The following is a 14,658-nucleotide window of genomic DNA, read 5'->3' as shown; positions in this document are numbered from 1 at the left end:
TTTCACTATGTTGGCCAGGATGGTCTTGATCTCTTGACCTCGTGATCTGCCCACCTCGGTCTCCCAAAGTGCTGGAATTACAGGTGTGAGGCACCACGCCTGGCCCTGACTTTCTTACTTTTAAAGGATAGAAGTAATCTATTGGTCTTAGGAAGCAAAAATATTGGTGCAACTCCAAATAAAAGTGAAAAAGTATTCTTCCATCACTTTAATAACCCTAATTCCCCTATTCTTACCTATTTTCATTACCCTAATTAATCCCCCTAAAAAGATCCTATATCCATACTATGTAAAAATGGCTATTGTATATGCCTTCATCACCAGCCTTATCTCTATAACAGTATTTGTTCTCACAAATCAAGAAACTATTATTTCAAATTGACATTGAATAACAATCCAAACCCTTAAACTATCATTAAGTTTCAAACTAGACCTCTTCTCCACGATATTTACCCCCATAGCATTATTTGTTACTTGGTCTATCAAAGAATTCTCAATACGATATATCTAGATCCAAATATCAATCAATTCCTCAAATATTTACTCATTTTTCTCATCACGATATTAATCTTAATCACCACCAATGGACTCTTTCAACTTTTTATTGGTTGAGAAGGAATAGGCATTATAGCTTTCCTATTAATCAGCTTATGGTACCGCCGAGCAGATGCTAACACAGCGGCCCTCCAAGCAATCTTATATAACTGTATTGGTGATAATTGGTTTTATCCTAGCAATAGCATGATTCTTTTTATTCTCCAACTCATGAGACTTCCAACAAATATTCATCCTCAACTGCACCCCAAATTTCTTTCCACTAATAAATCTCCTCTTAGGAGCCTTCTAGAGGATAATACAAAATACCTTTATGATCTTGGTGTAGAGAAAGTGTTCTAAAACAGGAAACATATTTATTAAGTTGATGAATTTGACTCTGTTATAATCAAGAATTTTTCTTCTTCAAAAGACTATATAATGAAAAGATAAACCACAAAAAGGAGAGGAACTTTATAGCATACACAACTGATAAAGGGCTTATATCCAGGGTATACTGTATAAAGTACTGGAAATCAATAACAAAAAGATAAACAACTCAGTTGGAACATGGGACAGAGACCTGAACAGGCATTTCACAAAAGAGAATACCAAATAGCCAATAAACATATGAAAATTGCTCAGTCTCATTAGTAATCAGGAAAATGAAAATTAAAACCACAATTGGGCCTAAGAATGGTGGCTCACACCTTTAATCCCAGCACCGTGGGAGGCCGAGGCTGAAGGGTCGCTTGAGCCCAGGAGTGCAAGATCAAATTGGACAACATGTCGAAAACCCATGTCTAAAAATAAATAAATAAATAAAAATTAAAAGAAAAAAAGGCCAGCCTGGGTAACATAGCAAGACTCTGTCTCTAAAAAAAAAAAAAAAAAATCAAGCTATGGTGGCATGTTCGTAGTGCCAGTTACTTGGGAGGCTAATGTGGGAGGCTCAATTGTACCCAGGAGTTTAAAGCTGAAGTGAGCTACTGCACACCAGCCTGGGTGATAGAGCAAGATTCTGTCTTTAAAAAACAAAATGAAATAAAATAAAACACACAAACGAAACACACAATTGGATAATAGCATATATTCCCCAGAAAAGCTAAAATTAAACAAACTGACAATAATAACTATTGGCAAGGGTGTGAGGCACTGGGAACTCTCATACACTGCTGGCAGGAGTGACGCAACCACAGCTTGACTTTCTTTACTAAGGTTGAAGGTGCATACTCAGTGATCCAGCAATTCCACTATCATGGACCCAGTACAAAAGTGTACACATATATCTCAAGAGACATATATACAAATGTTCATGGAGGTGTTATTTGTAATAACTCCAAACTGGAAATAACCTAAATATGGCATTGACAGTAGAATTAGTAAATATGGAGTGTGATATATTCATACAATGGAATGATATTCAGCAATGGAAATGAGCAGGCTAAATCTATATGCAACATTATGGATGATTATGGATGACTTTTAGGTACAAATCTTTTTACAACATTATGGATTCATTATGGCTGAATCTTAGATACAAAAGAACACACGTACAGTTAGTGTCCTCGGACAGAGTTTCCTGACGGATCCCTGTCATCTGGAGTTAGTGGCAGCAGGGTAGCCCCTAGGACCAAAGTGTGTTGGGCAAGATGTTCCAGCAGGCAGCTGCTCTAAGGTAACTGCTTCGTTAGAGGTTTAGAGATGAGCAGGTTTAGAGAACTAGGGATTAGGGTTTCCTTTTTCTGGGAAAGGCCAGGAGGGAGAGAAAATGGGGAGATGGGCGTCTAAAAAATATCCATCTTAATCATTTTCAGCTCTACTTTAAGGCTTTCTCCTCTTGTTCAGTGTTATTCCTCTTGTAAAAAGTTTTAAAAACCAGGCAAAAGGCCGGGCGCGGTGGCTCAAGCCTGTAATCCCAGCACTTTGGGAGGCCGAGGCGGGTGGATCACGAGGTCAAGAGATCGAGACCAGCCTGGTCAACATGGTGAAACCCCGTCTCTACTAAAAATACAAAAAAATTAGCTGGGCATGGTGGTGTGTACCTGTAATCCCAGCTACTCAGGAGGCTGAGGCAGGAGAATTGCCTGAACCCGGGAGGCGGAGGTTGCGGTGAGCCGAGATCGCGCCATTGCACTCCAGCCTGGGTAACAAGAGAGAAACTCCGTCTCAAAAAAAAAAAAAAAAAAAAAAAAAAACAGGCAAGATTAACCTACAGTGTTTAAGAGTACGTGTTTACAAAAGTCAAGATAATAGTTACCTTTGGGAGAACAGAAGGGATAGTAATTGAGAGAGAGTTGATGATAATGTTCTTTTTATTGAGCTGAGTAGTAGCTACATGGATGTTTGTGGATAATTTGTTGAGCTAAACATTTTTGTATTGTGCTCTTTTCTGTCTTTCTGATTGAGAATTATATTTCACAACAAAAAAAGGTTTAAAAGATCATAATTTTAAAACTCCCATTCAATTTCACTGAGGAAAAAAAAGTATTCAGTGTCTATGTGTTAGGCATGGTACTCTTTTTCTGAAGCCAAGGGAGAAATGAAATACAAAGATGAATGGCATGGTTCCTGTCTCCAATAAGCTTACAATAAAGTATTACAAGGCAGAATGCAATAAGCAGCAAATAAAGGCATTGTTATGTTATTTGCACTACTTAGGTTTAAAACATCATCTTATCGACCAGGTGAGATTGCTCACTCCTGTAATCCCAACACTTTGGGAGGCTGAGGCAGGTGGATCATGAGGTTAGGGGTTCAACACCAGGCTGGCTGAGATGGTGAAATCCCGCCTCTACTAAAACTACAAAAATTAGCCAGGCGTGGTGGCAGGCACCTGTAATCCTAGCTATTCGGGAGGCTGAGGCAGGAGAATCGCTTGAACCTGGGTGGCAGAGGTTGTAGTGAGCCGAGATGGCGCCACTCCACTGTAGCCTTGGCGACAGAGTGAGACTTGGTCTCAAAAAAAAAAAAATTACCTAAAAATTTTATTTAAAAGTTAATGGCCTCAATGGGAAGAATTGAGATATAAGAAAAAATAATAATAAAGTTCTTTTTTTCAGTAATGGCAGCAATAAAGATGTTTGTTATTGTTGCTTAAAAACAACAGATTGGGGCTGGGCACGGTGGCTCATGCCTGTAATCCCAGCACTCTGTGAGGTTAAAGAGGGTGGATCACCTGAGGTCAGGAGTTTGAGACCAGCCTGGCCAGCATGGTGAAACCCCAGCTCTACTAAAAATACAAAAAGTAGTCAGCCAGGTTGGTGTGTGCCTGTAAACCCAGCTACTTGGGAGGCTGAGGCAGGAGAATCACTTGAACCCAGAAGGTGGAGGTTGAAGTGAGCTGAGATCATGCCATTGTACTCCAGCCTGGGCAACAGAGCAAGACTTTGTCTCAAATAATAATAATAATAACAGATTAGTTGATCAAAACGAACAAAAACAAGCCTGAACCCTTCTCGTGGCCCTTTAATTTCACACTCTGAAGTTTTCCATCACTGCTATCATATCTGGCCTTTAAGTTTTCCAAGAGCTTACATTCCAAAAAGATAATTTTAAAAACCTTATTAACATTGACTTTAATAATATGAAATCCAGGCCGGGCATGATGGCTCATGCCTGCAATCCCAGTATTTTGGGATACTGAGGCGGTGGATCACTTGAGGCCAGGAGTTCAAGACCAGTCTGGCTAACATGGCAAAACCCCATCTCTACTAAAAATACCAAAATTAGTTGGGCATGGTGGCACACACCTGTAATCCCAGCTGCTCGGGAGGGTGAGGCAGGAGAATTGCTTGAACCTAGGAGGCAGATGTTGCATGTTGAAGTGAGACAAGACTGTGCCACTGCGCTCTAGCCTAGGCGACAGAGTGAGACTCCGTCTCACACACACACACACACACACACACACCCACCCAACAGCTCTAATGATAATGCATGTCTTTGTTTGATTGCTTGTTTGTGAGACGGAGTCTCACTCTGTCGCCCAGGCTGGAGTGCAGGGTGCCATCTTGGCTCACTGCAACCTCTGCCTCCCGGATTCAAGTGATTCTCCTGCCTCAGCCTCCCAAGTAGCTGGGACTACAGGCACGTGCCACTATGCCCAGCTAATTTTGTCTACACGTATTTAGTAGAGATGGTGTTTCACCGTGTTAGCCAGGATGGCCTCAATCTCCTGACCCCACGATCTGCCTGACTCGGCCTCCCAAAGTCCTGGGATTACAGGCGTGAGCCACCGCGCCCAGCTAATGCATGCTTTTTCAAAGAATTTATCACCCTTGACTTGTGCCCAAGTCATGACTTGTGCCTTTATTTTCTAGCTCTGCAAAGTACTGTGTTAACCGAGCACTTACATGATTATCACTATTATTATCCATTTTAATAATAGAGATCACACAAAAGTGAAATACAATGCAAAACAAATCCCAGCTCAGTTTGCAAACACCAAGCACGAGCAGGAGGCCAAGTGAGCTGCCAGCCTCTCATTGAACCTTATGTTCCTACTCCAACAATCAGCAGCAGTTCTCTATTACAGTGGATGCTATAGAACCAGTAGCCAGTCTAGGTCCTGTGATTCATGTTCCCTACATAGCTGATTGTTTTTAATTTACAATGTGAAAATCCATGGTAGAGGAAATGTCTGTAAGTGTAAGTTGCTATGGAAACACAGAGAAAGAAATACTTAATTCCTTCTTGGAGGTACCGGGGGATTGAAGTTCAGGGAAGGTTGCCCTTTCGATCTGAGTTTTGAATAAGGAGAGAATGTCTGCAGGTTTAGAAGCAGGAAAAGGCACATCCAGGTGAGAATACCTTATGAAGAGACAGAAAACATTGCTGTGGAAGTTTGGAGAATAGAACTTAAATTGTCACGGCTGAAACAGAGTTTTTTGAGAGGCAGTTTTCAAATAAGTTTTAAAATAATGTAAATGTATGTCTATTCTATTGTATAGAACTAGTGTATCTTATACCCTAAGAACAGGTTTGCTGTTCCTCAATCACTTCTCAATTACTGGTTTAGATAATTTTACTCACATTAATCTGCATTCCTTTTCTTCCCATTAGCCATTTTTCTCTTTTATAAGAATTGCTATAATTTACAAAAGGTACTGGCAGTCTCTGATAAAAATATATATCAGTGTACAGTTATTCATGTGGTTTGGGAGCTGAATACTGAACTCTAAGCAGGATATCTAGATGTTGGTGCTGGCATGTCCTTCAAGGAACTCCACGGACCTGGGCAAGTTGCTCAACTTGTTTTGACCGCAATGTTTTTTATGTATAAAACAAGATGATCTCTAAGATCCCTTCTACTATAATGGTCCTTTCAGATAGTGAATTATGAACTAAGCAGCCTAATGTCCTATCTGGCTAGGAGATTTGCCTCACATGCCTGCAACAAGACAGAAGTTAAAATATTGGGTCGGATGCAGTGGCTTATGCCTGTAGTCCCAGCACTTTGGGAAGCTGAGGCGGGCAGATCACCTGAGGTTAGGAGTTCAAGATCAGCCTGACCAACATGGTGAAACCCTGTCTCTACTAAAAATGCAAAATTAGCCGGGCATGGTAGCACACGCCTGTAATCCCAACTAGTCAGGAGTCTGAGGCAGGAGAATCACTTGAACCCAGGAGGCAGAAGATGCAGTGAGCTGAGATCGTGCCATTGCACTCCAGCCTGGGCAACAAGAGTGAAAATCTGTCTCAAAAAAAAAAAAAAAAAATTATGTCTTAAGAAAGGGTATCTCAGGGAGAGATCCCTAGACAATGATGAGGCAAGGCAAAGAACCTCACACTTAAGTACATGAAAAACTGCTAGCCATGCTAATCTGTTATTAAAGTTTGGTTAAATTAGAATCAGAAATGTGTGCACAAGAGCAATGCTATGTTTTTTTGTTGTTGTTCACTTGTGTGTTTTGAGGCAAGGTCTTGCTCTGTCACCCAGGCTAGAGTGCAGTGGGTGCCATCACATCTCACTGCAGCCTCAACCTTCTGGGCTCAAGCGATCCTCCCATCTCAACCTCTGAAGTAGCTGGGACTATAGGTGTGCACCATCATGCCCAGTTAATGTGTTTTTTGTTTTTTTTTTTTAAATTTTTAGAGATAGGGTCTGAATATGTTGCCCAAGCTAGTTTCGAACTCTTGGCCTCAAGGGATCCTTCTGTCTTGGCCTCCCAAAGTGTTGGGATTACAGTTGTGAGCCACCATGATTGGCCACTATGCTTTTTGAAAAATTGTAGTAAAATAACATGAAGTTTATCATTTTAACCATTTTAGGTGTACAATTCAGGTGTATTATGTACATTCACAATATTGTGTAATCATCATCACTAACTATAAGTGCTATGCTTTCGTATTTTGTTTTTCCTCCCTTAGTTTCCTTAGAGAATACTATTTTAAATAAATCTTCTCCCTCAGCTGAATGAAAAGAAAAGAATCTTTTTCATATCATCATTATAGTGGTTCTTTTTCTTTTCTTTTTGTTTTTTTAAGAGACAGAGGTCTCACTATGTTGCCCAAGTTGGACTCAAACTCCTGGACTTAAGCAATCCTCCAACCTCAGCCTCCAGAGTAACTGGGACTACGGCATGTGACACTGCATTGAGCTACAGTGGTTCTTAACTTGAAGATCCTTTTCCCCTTTAGGGGACATTTGGCAATGTCTGGATACTATTGACATCTAGTGGGTATAGGCTAGCAATGTTGCTAAACATCCTACAATTCACAAAACAGTTGTGACATGGTAATTGCCCCATAAACTGCATACCTCGACCATACCTCAGCTTTCCGTTGAAACTGCTCTCTGTAACTCTGATGTGACACACAGGCAGTCCAAACCAACGCCATTTTGGCCTCTGCACCATTTTAAGAAAAACTAAGACTTGTAATAAGTAACTAAGGTCTGTAATTTCCTCCCTACTCGGGCAATATGTAAACTAATGCTTATCTTGACTTCCATGAACCACTTAAGTAACAATCGGAATGTCCAAAGCCTCTCACCCTCACCCCCACCCAGGAGGTGGTTTACAGAATGTCCAAAGTCCACTGGCCCTCGGAATGTCCGAAGCCCCTCGCCCTCACCCAGGAGTTGGTTTATGGGCATAAAACCATCTCGCACAGGAGGTGGTTTACGGGCATAAAAGGTCTTGACACCCTCCTTTTGGGGCCATGCGTTAGAGAGACTCGAGTCCTCCATGGCCGCCGGCAATAAAGACCCTGTAATTTGGCCCAGTCTTTGTCTCAATGGTAATTTCGTGCTCACTTGGTTACAAAACAGTAGCCCCCTCACCCACACCCAATAAAGAATTATCTAGCCCCAAATGTTATTAGTGTTGCTTTTGTGAATCCTTGCTCTTTCAGAATCAATCTGGGGCTCCATGCCTCTCACTTTCAGCAATGGAGAGGCATGGTACTGGTAAGACTGGATAAGTTCTGAAACCCAAGGAAATACAGCAAGACTTAGGCAGATAAAGAGAAGAAACTAAATAAGGATGAGCTGTGAACATTAACTCCTTTTCTCCTAGTGAACCCCTCACTGCGTTGCTCTCTAATTCTATGTTAGTGGTCATTTTGTAACTGTTCCTGTAGCACAATATTTATCAATAGCACAACTACAACGGTAAAAGGACAGGACCAAGATGCAAGAGGCCCAAACAGTGAAAGGCAGTGTTTAATTACTTTTCCCTTTCGGATGAGTTCTTTTTTTTTTTTTTTTTTTTTTGAGACAGAATCTTGCACTGTTGCCAGGCTGGAGTGCAGTGGCGCAATCTCAGCTCACTGCAATCCCCGCCTTCCCAGTTCATGTGATTCTCCTGCCTCAACCTCCCAAGTAGCTGGGACTACAGGCATGTGCCACCATGCCCAGCTAATTTTTGTATTTTTTTTCTTATCATATATATATATATATATATATATATATTTTTTTTTTTTTTTAAGACGGGGTTTCAACCATATTGGTCAGGCTGGTCTTGAACTCACGACCTCAGGTGATCCACCCGCCTTGGTCTCCAAAGTGCTTGGATTACAGGTGTGAGCCACCAAGCCCGGCAATTTTTGTATTTTTAATAGAGATAAGGTTCACCATGTTGGCCAGGATGGTCTCGATCTCTTGACTTTATGATCTGCCCACCTCAACCTCCCAAAGTGCTGGGATTACAGGCATGAGTCACTGAGCCTGGCCTGGGATGAGTTCTTTCTAAGAAGCAGTCTCCTCTTGAAATTTGACTTCTATTATACCTTGATCATCAGCATCTGACCGTCAATTTACTGAATATGCTAGTCATATGTCTGGTCCTGATTGTGACTTGTCCAAGAGGAATATTAGTTTGGTTAGTAGTCTCGGCGGAACTCCCTACCAGGAAAAAATAAGCAGTAATTCCTCTTTTTTTAAAGTAAAGACAGGGTTTCATTTGTGCTGAAACCCGCTATGGCAGAACTCCTAAGGGAGACCAACCCCCTGACCCTGTTCTCCTTGGGCTCCCACTGTTAAGAGACCTACCTATGACCTAGGCTCATCAGACCAGCCCATGCATCCACTCACCATCCTCAGATCAGGTAACTAGTTTGCCTCAAATCTCTTCTTTAGCCCTTCTTGCTACCTGTCAACCTCCTCCTTTCAGTTTCATCTTCCTCTCCTTTTCAGTGGAGACAAGAAAGATAGGACTTTCCGTGAGGTTCATGACCGGAAGAAATTCTACATAGGTCACGGAACTGGGAAGACAGTCTTCCCTCAATGACTGATCATTGCGGAGACATCTGCTCTGGTCACTCACTCACACTCATAGGTGATGGATCAATGCAAGGGATGCCCTCTTTGACCTATTCATCCCAGGTTCAGACCAAGGTTTAGTCTGGGATGCCTGCTAAGCTGCTTTGTCATGCATTCACTTTCCTTGTCTCCAGGACTCTTCTTAAACTATGGGCAATCTCCCACCATCCATTCCTTCCTCCTCTTCCTTAGCCTCGTTCTGAAAAATCTCAAACCCCTCCAGCTATCACCTGACCTAAAACCTAACTGTCTTATTTCGTTCTGCAATACCACTTGGGCACAATATAAATTGGACAATGGCTCTAAATGGCCAGAAAATGATACCTTCAATTTTTTTTTTTTTTTAATCCTAGAGGATCTAGACAACTTTTGCTGTAAAATGGGCAAATGGTCTGAAATTCCCTATGTCCAGGCATTTTTTTTACACTCCAATCCCTCCCTAATTTCTGCTCTCAATGTAACCTGTCCCAAATTTTCCTTCTCTCCCTTTGGTCTGCCCCTCCTGCCTCTGCCGGCAACCCAGAATCCTCCTTGTCCATCAAGCCTTCTGACCTTTCTCCTTCCTACCTGTCCCCACCCTAAACGGTAACTTCCGTAACTTTTCACTGCCAAATCAGGCCCTACCTAATCCAGGCCCTAACCCTCTGCCCCCACCCAGAACCTCCCTCCTCTTCCTCTGCCCACAACCCACCTCCTTATACCCCTCCTGTTACCTCCCCACCTTATACCCAGTCCAGTTTCCTGTGACTAACTCCTCCGCCCCTGCCCAACAATTCCCCCTTCAAGAGGTGGCTAGCGCCAAAGGTATAGTTAGGGTGCAGGTTCCTCTTTATCTGACCTTTCCTAAATCAGCCAATGGTTAGGTTCCTTTTCATCAGATCCTCCAATACTTAACCCAGTCCTATAATCTCACCTGGAGTGACTTAAATGTCATCCTTTCTTCTACTCTCACCCCTGAAGAATACTTAATATGCATTTTATCACCCAATCAGCCCCTGACATTAAAAAAGCTACAGAAATTAAAATCTGGCCCTCAAACCCAACAACAGGAATTAATCAACCTCGCCTTCAAGGTATTCAATAATAGGGAAAAAGCGGCTCAGCTGCAGCACATCTCAGAACCACAAATGCTTGCCTCTGCCACAAGGCAAACCCCAGCCACACTCCTGGCTCACAAATCCTTCAAAGCACCCAGACTGCAGCGTTCAGATGTCCCTCCCAGACCTTGCTTCAAGTGTCAGAAACCTGGCCACTAGGCCAAGGAATTCCCGCAGCCTGGGATTCCTCCTAACCCCTACCCTGTCTGTGCGGGCCCCACTGGAAATCAGACTGTCTGACTCACATCGCTGCTCCTTGGCTGGTGGCTGAAGACTGGCACTGCCTGAACATCTTGGAGGCCTCCTGGACCATCACGGATACCGAACCTGGGGTAACTCTTACGGTGGAGGGTAAGTCTTAATCAACCCAGGGGCCACCCTTCTTAACATGGGGGCCACCCACCCCAGACCACCTTCTTTTCAAGGACCTGTCTCCTTGGTCTCCATAACTGTTGTGGGAATTGATGGCAAGGCCTCCAGGCCTCTCAAAACTCCCCAAATCTGGTGTCATTTAGGCCAACACTCCTTTCTACATTCTTTCCTATTCATACCTGCTTGTCCAATTCCCCTGTTGGGCCAAGATATCCTAGCAAAATTGTCTGCCTCCTTAACTATTCCTGGGCTATAGCCACACCTCATTACGTCCCTCCCCCCGCCCGAACCCATACCTCCCTCAATAGCTCCCCTTATGTCCCTCTACCTTAACCTTAGGGCTGGATACCACCTCCCCATTCCTTGCTACAAGTCATCATCCCCTTAAAACCTAACCACCCTTATACCGTCCAGTGCCAGTACCCCTTCCCACAACAGGCTTTAAAAATCCTAAAGCCTGTTATCACCTATTACAACATGGCATTTTAGTTCACCCTCCTGCTTCTTCAGCATCTATAATCAAAGGGGTATTGCGTATCTCCTTCCAAAGCCCAAATATTTTCCCCTATCCTACCTGTCCAAAAACCAGACAAATCCTACAGGCTAGTCCAAGACCTACAAAAGGAAACCTATCTGACTCCATAGACCAAAAATCCTTCCCCCATTCTTCCTTCCGTTCTCTAAAAAAGGCCTCAGAGACTGTTCCTACTTTAGTGCTCCCCAACTCCTCTCAACTCTTCCCTCTACACAGCAGAAATAAAAGGCTGTGCTGTCAGAATTCTTACACAGGAGCCAGGCCCACAGCCTGTAGCCTTTTTATCCAAACAATTTAACCTCGCAGTCCTGGGCTGGCCCTCATGCCTATGCTAGCAGCAGCTGCTGCTCTGATGCTCTTAGAATCCCTCAAAATCACAGGCTATGCCCCACTTACCCTCTATAGCTCTCACAACCTCCAAAGTTGTTTCCTCTTCACACCTTACACACATACTTTCCACCCCTCGCCTCCTCCAACTCTATTCACTATTCATTGAAATCCCCATAGTAACCATGGCTCTAGGTCCTGACATCAACCCAGGCTCTCACTTAATACCTAACACAAACCCTGAACCCCATGACTGTATTCAAGACCCCAGCCCCACCAGAACACTTTGTCATATTTTCAGTTTGCTCTTCCAGTTCTGTCTAAGCCAAGGACTTTTTTTCCTCTGTGTTATTCTTCTTACATCTGCCTTCCTACCAACTGGACAGGCGCTTGTACTCTCATTTTCCTTATTCCAAAAATTTAGTTTGCCAACAGAAACAAAAGCCTCCCTATTCCCCTTGAGATCCCAACATGACACAAACAGGTCATTCCATTGATTCCCTTACTTGTAGGATTAGGAATTACTACTACACTCGGCACAGGCATAGCAGGCCTTATCACTTCAATTGTCACCTTCCGTAGCCTCTCTAATTATTTCTCTGCTAGCATTGCAGAATTAATTCAATCACCATCCCTTCTTCAAGCTCAAGTAAATTCCCTAGCTGTGCTGTCCTCCAAAACCACAGAAGTCTTGATTTACTGACTGCCAAAAAAGGAGGTCTTTGGCTATTACTAAATGAAGAATGTTGATTTTGTGTAAACCAGTCCGGCCTCGTATATGAGGCCATCAATAAATTAAAAGAGCCCTAAAGCTCACTAATCAGGCAAATGGTTATTCTGGACCCGGCTGGACTGGCTGGACACTCTGTAACCAGGAGTCATGGCTTCTCCTAATCCTTAGTCCTCTGATACCTATCTTTCTCTTTCTCTTGTTTGGACCCTGTGTTTTCTGATTAATCTCTCAATTCCTACAAAAATCATATACAAGCGATAACCAATCAGTCAATATGATAAATCCTCCTTCTAACAACCAACAATCCTACAATATCACCCCTTGCCCCGAGATCTCCCAGCAGTCTAAATCTTTCCCATTTTTAGGTTTCTGTGCAGCCCCCAATACCACTTGGAGAAGCCATGAGAAACATCGCCCCATCACCCGTCTGTGCCAGCCTTCCTAATATTGCACTGCCCTACACTCTTCATTTCTTTTTCCTTTACTTATATAAAAATACAGGAATGTAAGGTCTTTTAGGCTGACTGACGGTGACATGGCCTGCATGTACACCTCTGGAGGGCCTTCCAGAATTAGAAAACCTGAAGACCATGAAAAATTGAAGAACTACTGGCACAGTGGCTCATGCCTGTAATCCCAGAACTTTGGGAGGCTGAGGCTGGTGGATCACGAGCTCAGGGGTTCGAGACCAGCCTGACCAACATGGTGAAACCCCTTCTCTACTTAAAAATACAAAATTAGCCGGGTGTGGTGGCTCACACCTGTAATCCTAGTTACTTGGGAGGCTGAGGCAGGAGAATCACTTAAACCTGGGAGGCAGAGGTTGCAGTAAAGCGAGAGTACACCATTGCACTCCAGCCTGGGTGACAGAGTGGGACTCCATCTCAAAAAAAAAAAAAAAAAAAAAGGCAGAAGAACGATCAACCCCTGTGGCGCTTAACTTGAGACATTCTTCTATTGTTTCCTATTCCAGCCACCATTGAGAAGGCCATTGGACTTTGTAATTGACCTTGGTCAACGATGTGACTCCAGACCCTATGACCCCCTCCCAGCTTGCAAACCTATGACCCCCTCCCAGCTTGCAAACCTATGACTCCTTCCCAGCGTGCAAAAAAGTGCCCTAAACTGTAATTTCTATAACTTTCCACTGCTTACCCCAAGCCTATAAAACCAACTCCTATCCCACCACCCTCCACTGACTCTCTTTTTGGACTCAGCTCACCTGCACCTGGGTGAATAAATAGCCTTGTTGCTCACACAAAGCCTGTTTTGGGGAGGTGGGGGGGGGCTCTCCATTCAGAGTGCATTTTAACAGTGATCTATCTGCACCCCTCAGCCTCCCAAAGTGCTGGGATTACAGGCGTGAACCACCGCGCCTGGCCAGTAATTCCCCTTATAACTTCACTCTTGGTTTGGTGTGGTGGTTCACACCTGTAATCCCGCACTTTGGGAGGCCAAGGTGGCCAGATGGCTTGATCTTAGGAGAACAGCCTGGGCAACATGGCAAAATCCTGTCTCTACTAAAAATACAAAAATTAGCCAGGCGTTGCGGGGTATGCCTGTGGTCCCAGCTACTCTGGAGCAGGAGGCTGAAGAATCTCTTGAGCCTGGGGCAGGGCAGAGGTTTCAGTGAGCCAAGATCATGCCATGGTACTCCAGTCTGGGGTTTTTTGTTTATTTTGGTGTTTTTTTTTCCCCCAGGCATGAGCCACCACACCTGGCCAGTTAGACTGGTTTTTAAATTTCATGAGTTTGACTACTCATCTTAAAACTATAAATCATTTTGACCCAGACCTACATTGGAAATGAGCTGAATTATCCTAAGACCTAAATATGGGGCCATGGCCAGGTTGTTAAGTTCAGTACTTAATGTTTTATGAAGTCTTAAATGATTGCTGCTAAGAAAGGATCCTAACTTTTGATCCAATGAGAAATAATTTGTTCATGGAATGAAGAACAGAGAAATAGGGTAGGGCAGTTCCCAGGACGAAGCCCCGCCTTTCCTCCCTCCCCTCCCAACAAAAGAACAGAGGTAATTATGGCAGCCCTTCCCAAAGTGTGCTCCATGGAACAATAATGCCTAGAAAGTCAGCAAGTGTTAAGACAAAAAATGGTGGGGAGGGTTAAAATCAGGATGCAAATTAGTTATTAGGTTCCCTAAGTGAAAATGTCAGTGCTCCAAGATGCAGACGTCAATTAGAATGCCTTTTCAACATAGTTTCCTTATTTTTCACTCAAAGTAACATTCAGTAATTGCTGGATATTTCTTGCACTGGCTTACCAGCCATCTGCTCCTGGT

The sequence above is a fragment of the Sapajus apella genome, unplaced genomic scaffold (assembly GCF_009761245.1).
Source record: "Sapajus apella isolate SASKATOON/1434 unplaced genomic scaffold, GSC_monkey_1.0 scaffold37, whole genome shotgun sequence".
NCBI lineage: Eukaryota > Metazoa > Chordata > Mammalia > Primates > Cebidae > Sapajus > Sapajus apella.
Note: the sequence above shows the minus strand (reverse complement) of the source record.